This window comes from Sciurus carolinensis, chromosome 16 (genome assembly GCF_902686445.1).
Source record: "Sciurus carolinensis chromosome 16, mSciCar1.2, whole genome shotgun sequence".
Classification (NCBI taxonomy): Eukaryota; Metazoa; Chordata; class Mammalia; order Rodentia; family Sciuridae; genus Sciurus; species Sciurus carolinensis.
The window spans coordinates 63551900-63564602 of NC_062228.1; the positions used below are offsets into that span (position 1 = coordinate 63551900).

The 12703-nt window shown below is 43.8% G+C and overlaps 1 protein-coding gene across 3 annotated transcripts in view; it reads left to right on the forward strand.

Moving 5' to 3' along the window:
* Window positions 1-1913: 1913 nt before the first annotated feature.
* The window catches only part of Znf331 (zinc finger protein 331), a 35959-nt gene continuing 25169 nt past the window's right edge, over window positions 1914-12703 (forward strand). Inside the window, exons 1-3 of one of the 3 annotated variants that reach the window (XM_047529837.1) lie at window positions 1914-2015; window positions 3614-3721; window positions 8851-8909. The gene's annotated coding sequence lies outside the window, so the exon portion shown is untranslated. Of the gene's footprint in view, window positions 2026-3613; window positions 3722-8470; window positions 8697-8850; window positions 8910-12703 lie in introns of those variants that run through there. The other 2 variants (XM_047529838.1, XM_047529836.1) reach the window with 2 other exon arrangements.

Here is a 12703-nt window from a genome sequence, read left to right on the forward strand (position 1 = left end):
AGTGCCATAAATTTTTCTCTAAGAACTTCCTTCAAAATGTTCCACAGATTTTGATATGTTCTATTCTCATTTGGTCCTAAGAATGTCTTAATTTCTTCTCTCAATTCTTCTATGATCCATTCCTTATTTAAAAGAGAATTGTTCAGTATCCATGTGTTTGTGGTTTCTATTATTTTTCTTGCTGTTAATTTCTAGTTTCAGGGCTGGGGAGATAGCTCAGTTGGTAGAGTGCTCGCCTCGCAAGCACAAGGCCCTGGGTTGGATACCCAGCACCGCCAAAAAAAAAAAAAAAAAAAAAAAAAAAAAAAAAAAAAAAAAATTCTAGTTTCATTCCATTATGATCTGTGTTTTAAAAGACAAAAACATAAAAATAATCATAAGTCTGTTAGTGAATACACAAGATAATTTGTGACATCAATAACATACAATGGGGAATGTAGAGAAGGGTTTTGTATGCATTGAGATGTTTTATATAATGCCCAAGGTAATCATGGAAACATATCTATAGAAGATAAAAATGAGAAAGATCGGAAAGTGACACTAAAAAATTTAACACAAAAGAAGGTAGTAGGAGAGGAATGCAGGGACAAACAAATAACCAGCATGGCAACTTTACTCTCCCCCACAGAAAACCAGTTACAATGGTCCAGGGGCTAAATTATCACCTGGAATATCCCAGAACTCAAAGCAAGGACTGTAACTTTCCGGTTGCAGAACAATGAGGCACCTTAAGCAGCCAGTAAGAAATACAGACACCAGTAGCGGGCCTCTGTCCCAGACAGGTGTTGTGTGGAGAAATGTTTCCATACAGGGTTGTTGAAGCCTCTCCACCAGCCCTAAGATGCCTGACAGGAAAAAGTTTCTGCCTCAGCACCAGGGAAGCAGCCCCACCCAGGTGCAGACAGGCAGTTTGCAGGTCTCTGGAGGCGCCACTCCCATCTGTGGAAGTGCCAAGCATGCTGCAACAGAGTTCTGCTGGCCTTAGGTGTGAGTCCCAGGCTGCTTCCTCAGGTCTCCTTGGTCCAGCCAGGCTTCACATCCTGGCAAATTCGAAAGTGGTTGAGCTCAGGCAAACCTGGGCTTAGGTCACCATCTAGCACCCTGAGTTAAGGGATAATCTACAAAGAACAAGGACGCAGACATAACATCAAGACAGACACAAAACAAACTAGGCGAGAAGACTGGAAGAAATACTGAATTATTCAACATGAAGACATAAACTTGCCAGGCCCAAGGCGGCTATAACCCAGTGGCTGGAGAGACTGAAGCAGGAAGACCCCAAGTTCAAGGCCAGCCTCAATAATTTGGCAAGACCCTGTCCCAAAATGAAAAACTTAAAGGCTGGGGATGCTTCCCAGTGGTTAGGCGCCCCTGCGTTCAATCCCTGGTACCAAAAAAAAAAAAAAAAAAAAAAAAAAAAATGTGGACAAGAAGGCTGGGGATTGAACTCAGGGGTAGAGCGTTTTCCTAGCATACCAGAAGCCCTGGGGTCCTATTCCCCAATCACACAACAAACAAAGAAAAGAAAGTGGACTTCCTGCCCACTCCCTGTCAGGGAGGGCCCCTGACACACTAGCCCAGCCTCTGGATTCCCGCACTGGGAATACCTCCCCGAGGTCTTCCGGCTCGGCGCCTTTAGGGCGGTGCACCGCTGCATGCTGGGAAAAAAGGGCGGGGCACTTCCGCTCCCTGGACTCCGGGCCTCCGAACTACGTTTCCCAGAGGTCTCTGGGGCACGGCCCAGGGAGGAGCCCGCCGAGTTGCATGTCGGGAGGTCTGATGGGCTGGCGGGAGTTTGAAACCGGGCTCCTCCTGGGTGCCCTCCGGAGTTCTCAAGCCCTGCGTCCGCTCCTGAAGCGGGGCGGAAAGCGGATCTGCCGGAGTAGGGCATTGTTGGGAACCCAGGAGGGACCCTCATGCCGGGCGGCGAGGATGGCGCAAGGAAGAGGAACCGAGGGAGGAGACCCGAAAATAACCTGCCCGCGGAGGAAGCCGCGGAGCCGCGGAGAAGCCAGGTGCGACCCTGTGAGTGGCAGGCTGGGGGCGGGCTCTGTCCAGGTCACCCAGGCGCAGGTGCGCCCGGCTGTGCGGGCGTCTGCGGGGTGAAGCCGCCGGGCTCTGTGCGTCACCGCCGCCAGGGACCCGGCTTGTGCGGGGAAGGCGTAGGGGCGGCGGTGTGCCCTGCCTCCGGCGGCTGCCGCTTCTCCCGACTTCACCTTCCCACGCCTGGGTGCCCGCTGGAAACACTTGTAGAACCAGAATTACTCCTACGCAGGGAACCCGTTTTAAAAGACCTGGGAGTCTGGGGAGGAGAATTCCTATTGGGAAGAAGCACTAAGATGGGAAACTACGAGAGGGCCAACTTGGCGTTTCAGAACCCCAGGCAGCTCTAAGACCCTCCAGTCCCATTTTCAGACTGATCGTAGGATGCACCGGGGGCGGGTGTGCCTTCCGAGGGTATTTTCTGATGTAGCCTGCATCCAGAAAGGTCCTTACGCCTCATGCGCAGCTTCCTCTTTTTCCCTGAACACCTGTCCTCCAGAAAAAGCATCCTGAAGTACCCCCTGGGGTTAATGTTGGCACTTTATTTTACAGTGTTTTGATAAGAAGGGGATTCGTTTTTAGGTGGAATCAAAAAACAAAATTTTTTAGTCTTTTTCCCATTAGTTTTAGTTTCAGCACAGCAAAAAACGAAGGTGGTTTGCTTCTTTTATTTGGTAAATGGTGAAGGTGTCACCTATGTGGAAGTTTTGAGAGTGCGGTCTGCACAAAGGCAGGGATATTTCCCAGTAATCAGTAAGTCAAAATTTGCCCTAGCCATGCACAATTGTGCACACCTGACATCCCAACTACTCAGAAAGCTGAGGCACGGAGGACCAAAAGTTTGGAGCCAGCCTCAACAACTTAGCAAGACTGTGTCTTAGAATAAAAAGAGCTGGGAATGTAGCTCAGTCATAGGCACCCTGGATTCATTCTCCAGTGCCACACAAAATTTTTTTTTTTTCACTCTGTCAACTCTGCCTTCAAATCTGACAATCTCAGACATTCTCAGTTACTTCTCTGTGTGAACTGAGAGAAGCAATACGATTTAATAGTAATTCAGGATCTAGAACCAAAGTTGGCAGTTTTTTCTGTAAAGTATAGGTGGTGAGTATTTTATGTTTTGTATACTACCTATGGTTGCACATTTTTCTTCTTTTTATATTTTTTTTCCTTCCAAAACAGTTTTAAATTTGTAAAATAATTGTGAAGATAGTGCAGTTTCCAGACATCTACACCCCCCAACTTCCTCAATTAACTCCTGAGGTTATGCTAGGTGTGGTGGCCCTCACCTGTAATTCCTGTAACTGAGGAGGCAGAGGCAGTAGGATCACAAGTTTGAGGCCAGCCTCAGCAACTTAGCAAGACCCTGTCTCAAAATAAAGGGCTGAGGATATGGCTCAGTGGTTAAGGGTCCCTGGGTTCAAGCCGTAATACACCCACAAAAAAACTTAGGTTAGTGGGAGACACTTGTTACAATTACTAAGCCAGTTTTCATGTATTATTACTAATTAAAATTCATGATTTATCCCATTTTCTGTAGTGTTTACCTAACTTTCTTTGGGCATTCCAGGGTCCCCTCCAGTACACCACATTGCATCTGTTGTCACATCTCCTCAGATTCATCATGGCTGCAGTGGCTTCTTGGACTTCAATTTCAATGACCTCAACAATTCCCAAGGTGAAGTATTTTGTTGGATGCTCCTCTACTGGAATTTGATTAATATTTTTCTCATGATTAGACTAGGTCTTAGGCCTACAGTAAAGATGAGCAGAGGTAATTGCCATGTTTATCTCATCATAGCAAGAATACATACTATTAATCTGGTTTATGACTACTGAGGTTGACCTTGACCACCTAGCTGAGGCAAGTTACTACTTCTGCCTCCCCATACTATACTCTTTCAATGGAAGTCACTTGGCTCAGCTCACATTTCAGGAAAGAATTATGCTCCCTCTCGCTTCTTGTATATTTCCATTTATAAACCCTTTAAAAATGTAAAACTGCTCATTACTCTGGCTATCCATGGCAGGCTGAGACTGGATTTGGCCTGTGGCCAGTAGTTTGCTAATCCTGATCTGTTGCATCAGGATTTCAATCCTGTCCCTTCCTTTTCTTGGCTTTTGAGTTGTGTTAAGATTGTGATGAAGGCGAAATGTGTTAATATACCTCAAGCCCAGAGATGAGCCACTGGAGCATAAGTGCTCAGTAAATGCCTCCCGTGGAGGCTGCATGGAAAGCCTGGGTGTTCACACACAATGAGCCACAACCATGTGAAGGTCAACACTGAACCAGAGCCTCAGACAGCCTAGCACAGGAAGCTCAGCCTGAGGCCCTTCCTTGAGCTCCACCTATAACTTTCCAAGGTAAATTGCACAAACACTCATCGTATGTTTGCAGGTGCAGTTAACTTGTGTGTTGCAGGGACAGGGGTGATTATGGTTTTTTAGATGACGAAGTCTGTAATTTCATGATATTTTAGGGGTTGCACATGTCCCTAAGAAACTGAGGCCCAGTGGACTGGAATCAAGACTATTGTTTTCTTTGATCACAGTTATTGTTCAGGATAATGGAAGTGGTCGCAAGCCACAATTGCATTATGTTAGATAACACTATGCAGCTCTGAAGACTCATGTTTACATAGAAGGGAAAGCAAAATGCATGTAACATAGCAAGCAACACTCACATGAAGAAATGGAGCACGAGAAATTTAAACTTCCTAGAAATTCCTTTTTATAAGACCTTTGAAAGTATAGTACCCAACAGCACCTGAGAGCTGATGGTTCATTGAAGGAGAGGGGCATGGCCTGTACCAGGCACGCTCTCCACTTTGCACATGCTCGGGCTCTGCCTGCACAGGCAAGTGGGCTGCACTTTTATGCTCAGGGTGTAATTGTACTACTGAGACTGCAAGAGTGGTCCAGGGCCCTTTGGTTTCTGTTTGTTTTCTACCTTTGTTTTTTTTTTTTTTTTACATGGTGCTAAGGATTGAACCCAGTGCCTCATACATGCTCTACCACTGAGCTCCAACCCCAGCCCTAGGCCATTCGTTTTAATCACACTTTTATTTCATTATTAGACCTTATGTGAATTTCCTCTTGCTGCTGTAATAACTAACCAGATTTAGGACTTACATGTTAGTATTATACAGTGCAAAGGTCAGAGGTCTGATAGTTGTCTCTGGGCCAAACCCATCTGCTCAAGGCTGTGCTCCTCCTGGGAACTCCTCCTGGGAGCCAGCCTGTTTCCCTGCCTTCCCAGCTTCAAGAGGCTGCCAGCACTGCTTGACCTCTGCCCCTTTCTCTACCTTCAACACCAGCAAAGGCAAGTCCTTGACTTGTCTTCACATCACCTCCCTCCTTTTTTTAGTTTTTAATTCTTTTTATGTTTTAGTACTTGGGATTGAGCCCAAATGCACTCTACTCCTGAGTCACATTCCCAACCCTTTTTATTTTTTATATTGAGACCCTCGCTAAGTTGCTGAGGCTGGCCTCAAACTTTGATCCTCCTGCTTCAGCCTCCTGAGCCGCTGGGATTACAGCAGTGTGCCACTATGCCTGTCCTCACATCACATTCCTCTGACCCTGATTTTGTCATCACACTTTTATCTTCTGCCCTCCTCATCTAATTTTAGTAGCATTTGTGATCTCACTGGGACTGCCAGGATAAGTCTGGATGGTTTATCTTTAGGTTACCTAGTTAGCAACTTATGTTTATCTTCAATCTTAATTCCCTTGTCAAGTGACGTGACATATTCCTGGTTTGTGAACTAGGATATGGACATCTCTGAGAACAGTCCTTCTGCCTATCACAGGCTTCTCCTTAATGATGAAAAGACAGATCCCCCATAAATCTCCTCTTCCTTCTTTTTAATTTTTTTTTTTAATTTGGGACTCCCTTATATTATGTATTTTATAATGGGAATAATGGATTTCTACTGCAAAAAAAAAAAAAAAAATTTAAGGACCCTGAGGAGTTCATAAATGTCAGAATTACCCATAGTAGTCCTCTCCAGAGCTAATTACTGCTGTTTTCATGTGTGTGTTACCAATCCTCACTCCCCCTCTAAGCATGATTGTGTTTATTTCCAGAGTATAAAATCCTTCTAAGTGATCATGTAAATGAGTCAAAGACTCTGCAGATCTTAGTTTGTAAAAGGAATCCATGCCAGTGATGGGTCATAGTACACCTGTGAGCTTGTGTGGGAAAGAGTGCAACAGGGATATTTCTCTTGCTTTGAACACCCTCATGTTCATGCCTTATAGGATAAGAGATACATCATTTGAAGCCAATCCCAAAGCAGCAAATGATCAAGACAGCTTTTCAGAGTTAGGTCATCCAGGATTTTAGTGTTTTTTTCACAGAATAATTATTGATCTGATGCCTTACAAAAAGAAATTGTAAAAATGGCATTACCATGATTACATTTACAAGGAAAAATTCTAAGATTTATGAAGAATGTTTAAGATGACAATAGTTTACAGAAGTTTCTCCTAAACTGCAGAACACATGATTTAGCCTCTTTCCAATGTTCTCAATTTGGAATCTTCTCATTCTTTGAGCTACATTTTTGATGAAGAATCATGTCCCCGTCTCCCTAGTTGCAGATGGAGAGGAAACATTTCCTCCTTACGTGTCTTAGAATCTGTTTTACTACTGTTGTAAATTAAAAAGAATCTCATGCTTAACAATCAGGCTTTGAAAGTTGTTTTTATTTAGCATTGGTTAATTAGCAGAATTGGGAAGCATGTACTTTAGCATAAGAGAAATAGACTTGAATTTCTTTTATAAAAATGGATTAAGTAATATGTGATGTTACTGATCTCAAAGTAGTAGCTATCCTACCTTAAGTCACACATTACTGGCCTGAGGATATCACCCAGTAGTAGAGCATGTGTGCCTAGCATACACCAGGCTCTGGGTTCCATCCCCAGTATCACAAAAATGAAAAAAAAAATTAGGTTTTTTGTACCCTTTATCCAAAATGCTTGGGAAGAGAAATGTTTATGATTTTGGAGTTTTTCAGATTTGCGGGTATTTGCATAGACTTTTCCTGGGTAACATCTGTAATCCAGACAGGCAGGCACATCATACCTATAAGCCCACCAACTCTGGAGACCGGGACAGGAGAATTCCAAGTTTGAGGCGGTCTGGATAACTGAGTGAGACATGGTCTCAGAATGAAAAATAAAAAGGACTGGAGATGTACTTAGCTCAGTGGTAGAGTGCCCCTGGGTTCAATCCCAAGTACTAAAATATTTTTTTTTTTAAATCCAAAAACTCCTGAGCATTTTGGAATTTAAGTTTTTGGACTAGGGATGACCAACCTCTACTGCATATGTTATGTAGATTTTTTCACATAATAGTTAGGAAATCCATACTTTGTGGTAATCTTAATCCCAGTTTTGCCTTTATGGAAACAGGTTGGTACCTGTCACTGCTCAGATTCACGTCGATCATACCACAAAGCCTATGTTCTTAGCTCCCTGGATATCAGCACTCAAGTTAGATGTTTGCAAGCACTACAGAGCTACATCTCCAGCCCTGCAGATACATTTTTCTGGAAATAGATGCATTCACCCCACCGTCTTCATTTGTAATCCATGATAAGTCATCTGTCGACTATGAGTATGTCATTGGCAGATAGAGCCTGTGCCTATTTAGCGGACCCTAACCTGTCCTCTGATGTGCTTGTTTCAAATTCAAAACTCACGGCAGTGGGTGGTGCCGCGTCCCGAGCGGTCCCCGTCGCATCCAGTGTGACTGCGCTGCCTTGCCCTCCAGACGCCACCGACACCAGGGCCTGGGCGCGCCCCCCGCACTTGCCCATCGCGTGACCCCGCGCCTCCCGGGGCCCCTGCGCTGCGTGCTGGGAGGCTGGTGTTCGACCGGTTCCCATGGATACGGCAGGGGTGTCTGAGGACACTGTCCAGCTCTCCGCGGCCTCTGGAGATGCGCATGCGCAGGTTGCCGCGGTGGGCCAACGTGTCGGTGGCCGGTCCCGGCCGCGGCCTCTGCGCATGCGCACTAGCGCCGGCTGGTGGCGGGCGCAGGCGTGGGCGGGCGTGACGCGGGCTGCCCGCTGTCCCCGTAACCATGGCACAGGTGCGTGAGTGGGCGTCATCGGTGTCCATGGGAACGCGCTAGGTGAGCGGCCGTGCCCGCGACGCAGCCCGCAGCCTGCCTGCTGCCGGCACGCCTGGGCTGACGGCCGCGCTTTGTGGCTTCCACAGCGACACAGGTGTGTGCGGGGCCTTGGGCGCGGGGACCGTGGGGCGCGGAGGGAGCGCCCCCCTCGGGGGAGGCCGGGCCGCAGGGGGTGTGACGGGCGGCATAGTGTGGCCGGTGCTCAGCCGCCGTTCTGCCCTCACCAAGTGCCCGCGTACCTGCCCGAAAGGTGACCGTCAGGGACACGGAAGGGCTGCGGGGAGTCAGCGCGGGAGCTGCTGCTTAGCATGCTGGCCTGGGGTTCGATCCCGACACCAAAGAGGAAAAAAAATAGAGCAGGGTCGGAGTTGGCAGTCTTGGAGAAGTGTCCTGCCCTGGTGCAGGCTCGCGGGTGACCGGAGGAAGCCCAGATCCACACTTCCTGCTCTCTCTGCACAGGTGCCTGACTGGGGAGGCAGGTGGAGGCTCAGCCCGTGTTTCAGGACAGGTACTAGACCCTGGACCCCAGAGACCTCTGGCCCTCTCATTTCTGATTGGTTTTATTTATGGCCTGGGGACAACTGTTCCTTCACATGTGTTTTCTAAGGTAACCTGTGATCCAAAAAGCCACTGGTGTCGCTTCATTGTCCTCTTTCTCCTAGGCCAGCTGAGAAAAGCATCGTAAGGCAGAATATTTACACATCTGAAAGTCAAGGCTCAGGTGAGTTTCCTTTTTGTTCCTTAAATGACTTGTGTTTGTATTACTTGTAGGACTTTTACTTTACTTGGTCCTCAGTGTCCTCCCTAATAGCACCTTATCCCAGTAATTCCTCCCCAGTGGATGTGTCAGGACCATGCAGTGGCCTCAATGTATTCTCAGACCAACCCTCTGGGGGGGGGGGGGGGGGTAATTCACAAACCCATGGGGAAAATTGTTCAAATCGTCTTGCTTTTCTAAGAAGCTGATGGGATAGAAAAATACCTCCTAGAGGTTCATTTTAGCGCTTTATGTTAGTGTGTGGTTTGAAGAGGAGGGGACTAACTTACTTTCAGCACTAACTTTCTTTGACATGGAAGTGATGGGTTATTGTAATTATTTATTTTTTAAGCATCGTTGGTGTTTTAAAATTTTTACTTAACTGACAAGTTATAAATATGGTGTTCAACTTGATGGTTTGACTAGTGTACATACTGTGAAATGATTGGCTCAAGGTGATTAGGACATACCTTCCCTAATGTGATGAGAGCATTCAAACTCTACTTGGTAATTTTCAAGTATTCTATACAGTATTATTCCTTATAGTCACCAAACCACACAATAGATTTCCAGAACTTATTTCCCCCGTCCAACTGAAACTTTGTACACTTTAATCTCCCTGTTCTCCATCCCCTACCCAGACTCTAAACCACAGTGCTCCTTTCTGTTTCCATCATTTTTACTTTGGTAGATGTCATATGTTGATCAAGTCATGCCATATTTGGCCTTCTATGACTGGCTTATTTCCTTAAGCATAAATGTCATCTGGGTGCACACATTTTGTTGCAAATGACAGGATTTCCTTCTATTCCTTTGTGTGTGTACACCACATTCTTTATCTGTTCACACCATTGATGGATGCTCAGGTTCATTCCTTACTTTGGGTCTTGTCCACAATCTTGCAGTGGACATGAGAGTGTAGGTGTCTCTTCAACATAGTAATTTGAATTCTTTTGAATTGAGTAAAAAAAAAAAAAAAAAAAAATAGTGTGATCCTATAGTAGTTCTACCTTTGACTTTTTTATTGTTTTGTTTTGTTTTTGGTACCGGGGATTGAACCCAGGAGTGTTTTACCACTGAGTGGCATCCCCCATTTTTTAAATTTATTATTTTTTATTTTGAGACAGGGCTAAGTTACCCAGGGCTGGCCTCAAACTTGTGATCCTCCTGCCTCAGCTTCCTAAGCCTCTGGGTGACAGGTATTCCACAGGGCACCCAGCTTACTCAGGTTTTGGAGGGCTCTCCATACTGTTTTCTGTAATGACTCTACTAATTTATTTACATTCTCACCAGTACTGTACAGGAGTTCCCTTTTCCTTACACTTCTCTTGCCAACATTTCTTCTCTTTTTATTTTCTTATCTTTATTTTTTTATAGAAGCCATTCTTATGTAACATCCCATTATGGATTTAATTTTCATTAAGTTATTAGTGATGCTGGATACTTATTCACATACTTGTTAGTCATTTGTGTGAGTTCTTTTGAGAAATGTCCATTCAAAGCCTTCAATCCAATTTTTAATCTGGTATTTTGTTTTCATGCTAATGGGTTATGTTAATTCCTTATATAGTATGACTATTAGAAACTGCTTATCAGATGAATTGCTTGCATATATTTTCTACTAATCTGTACATTTTCTCTCTAATGAATTGGTTTTGGTTTTCTGGGTGTTTTGGATTTTTTTTTTTTTTTCCTTGTGCAAAACTTTTTAATTTCATGCAATTCATTGTTTTTGTTTTTCTATACTTTTGTGGTTTTCTATACTTTTGGAATTTCCAAAGGCCACTGACAAGAAGCTTTGCCCCTGTGTTCCCTACTATTAGTTTTACATTTTCAAGTTTTGTGTTTAAGTCTTTTAAGCATTTCAGATTGAATTTTGTATGAGTGAATGCTTCATGAAATATCTAGTTTTCCCAGCACCACTTCTTCAGACTGTTCCCGGTATGCGTGGGTACAAAACCTGTACCTTTGTAGTAGATATCAAGTTCAGGTCATGTGAAGCCTCCACTTCGTTCTTTTTGCTCGTTCTTATTGCTTTGACTACTTGGAATCTTTTGTGATTCCATGCAAATTTTAGGGAAGAGTGTGTGTGATAGAGAAAGAGAGAGGTGTTGCAGAAGCTGTGGATCACTTTGGTTAATGTGGACATTTCAACAATATTGATTTTTGCATACCCTAAATGAGGAATATCTTCTTTAATTTGTGGTCTCTTCCATTTCTTTTATCCATTTTTATACTTTTCCACATACAGATATTTCAACTCCTACATTAGATTTATTCCTGAGTGGTTTTGTTTGTTTTGGTTTGGTGTTTTTGTATTTTGATACTATTAGGATATTGCTGTCTTGATTCCTTTAATAGTTCATGGTTAGTGTATAGAAATGCTACTGACTTCTCTATGTTATTTTGTAGTCTGTGCCTTTACTGAATTCATTTATTATTTCTAATAGCTTCTTGGTAGTCTGTAAGGTTTTTCAAATATAAGGTCATGTCATTTGCAGACAGTTTCTTCCTTCCAGTTTGGATGCCTTTTATTTCTTTTTCTTGGCTAATTTCTCTGGCTGATACCTCCAGGACTGTTTTGATTGGAAGTGGTAAGAGTGGGCATCTTTGTCTTGTTCCTGATCCTGAAGGAAGGCTTTCAATGTTGGTCTTAATTACATTGTCATCTGTGTGCTTGTGATGGTTAGCCTTACTGTGTTGAGGTGTTTGTTTTTGTTTTTTGGCATCTCTTTAGATGACCATGTGGCTTTTGTCCTTCCTCTGTATCGTTTTCATAGATTGACATATGTTGGACCATACTTGTATCCCTGGGATATACCCCACTTGATCATGGTGAATGATCCTTTTGATGTGCTTGTGAGTTCAGTTTGCTAGTATTTTGGTACTGGGGACTAAACCCACTGAGCTACATTTCAGCTGTTTTTTGGGACCTCACTAAATTGATAGTGTTGGCCTCAAACTTGAGTTCCTGCTGCCTCAGCCTCCCAAGCTCTGAGATTATGGGCATGTGCCACCACACCCAGATTCTCAGAATATATTTTAATTTCACTTTTATTTTCTTCCTTGAGCCATTAGTGTTTACAATCATGTTTTTTAATTTCCACATAATTTAAAATTTTCTAGCATTTTTCCTATTATTGATTTCCAGGATCATACTGCTGTAGACAGAAGAGATAATCAATTTAATTTCAGTCTTCTAAGATCAGTTAAGACTTGTTATGTGGCTTCACATATGCTCTGTCTCGGACAAGGTTTTTTGTGCACTCAGAAGAATGTGTATTCTGCTGCTGATGGATGGGATGCCGAGTATTGTCTGTAAGTCTGTTTGGTGTGAAGTTTAATTCCAGCCCAAAGTTTCCTGACTGATGTTCTGTCAGGATGCTCTGCCCATTGTTGGAAGTAGGTTATGGAATTCCCCTGCTATTGCTATATTGCCGTCTGCTTCTCCCCCATATTCATTGATATTTGCTGAATTTATTTAGGTGCTCTGATGACAGGGGTGGCAAATACATTTACAAATTATTATACATTATCTTGATGAATTGATACCGTTACAATTATAGAATGACCTTTGCTTTTTCTACAGGTTTTGATTTAAATTCTATTTTGTCTTATAAACATAGCTACTCCTGCCTGGAATATTCCCCCCGCCCCCCACTTTACTCTCTGTCTGTCCTTAAGGCTAAAATGTGTTTCTTGCAAGCAACATATTATTGGATTCTTTTTTCTTTTTCTTCTTCTTTTTTGCACTGGGC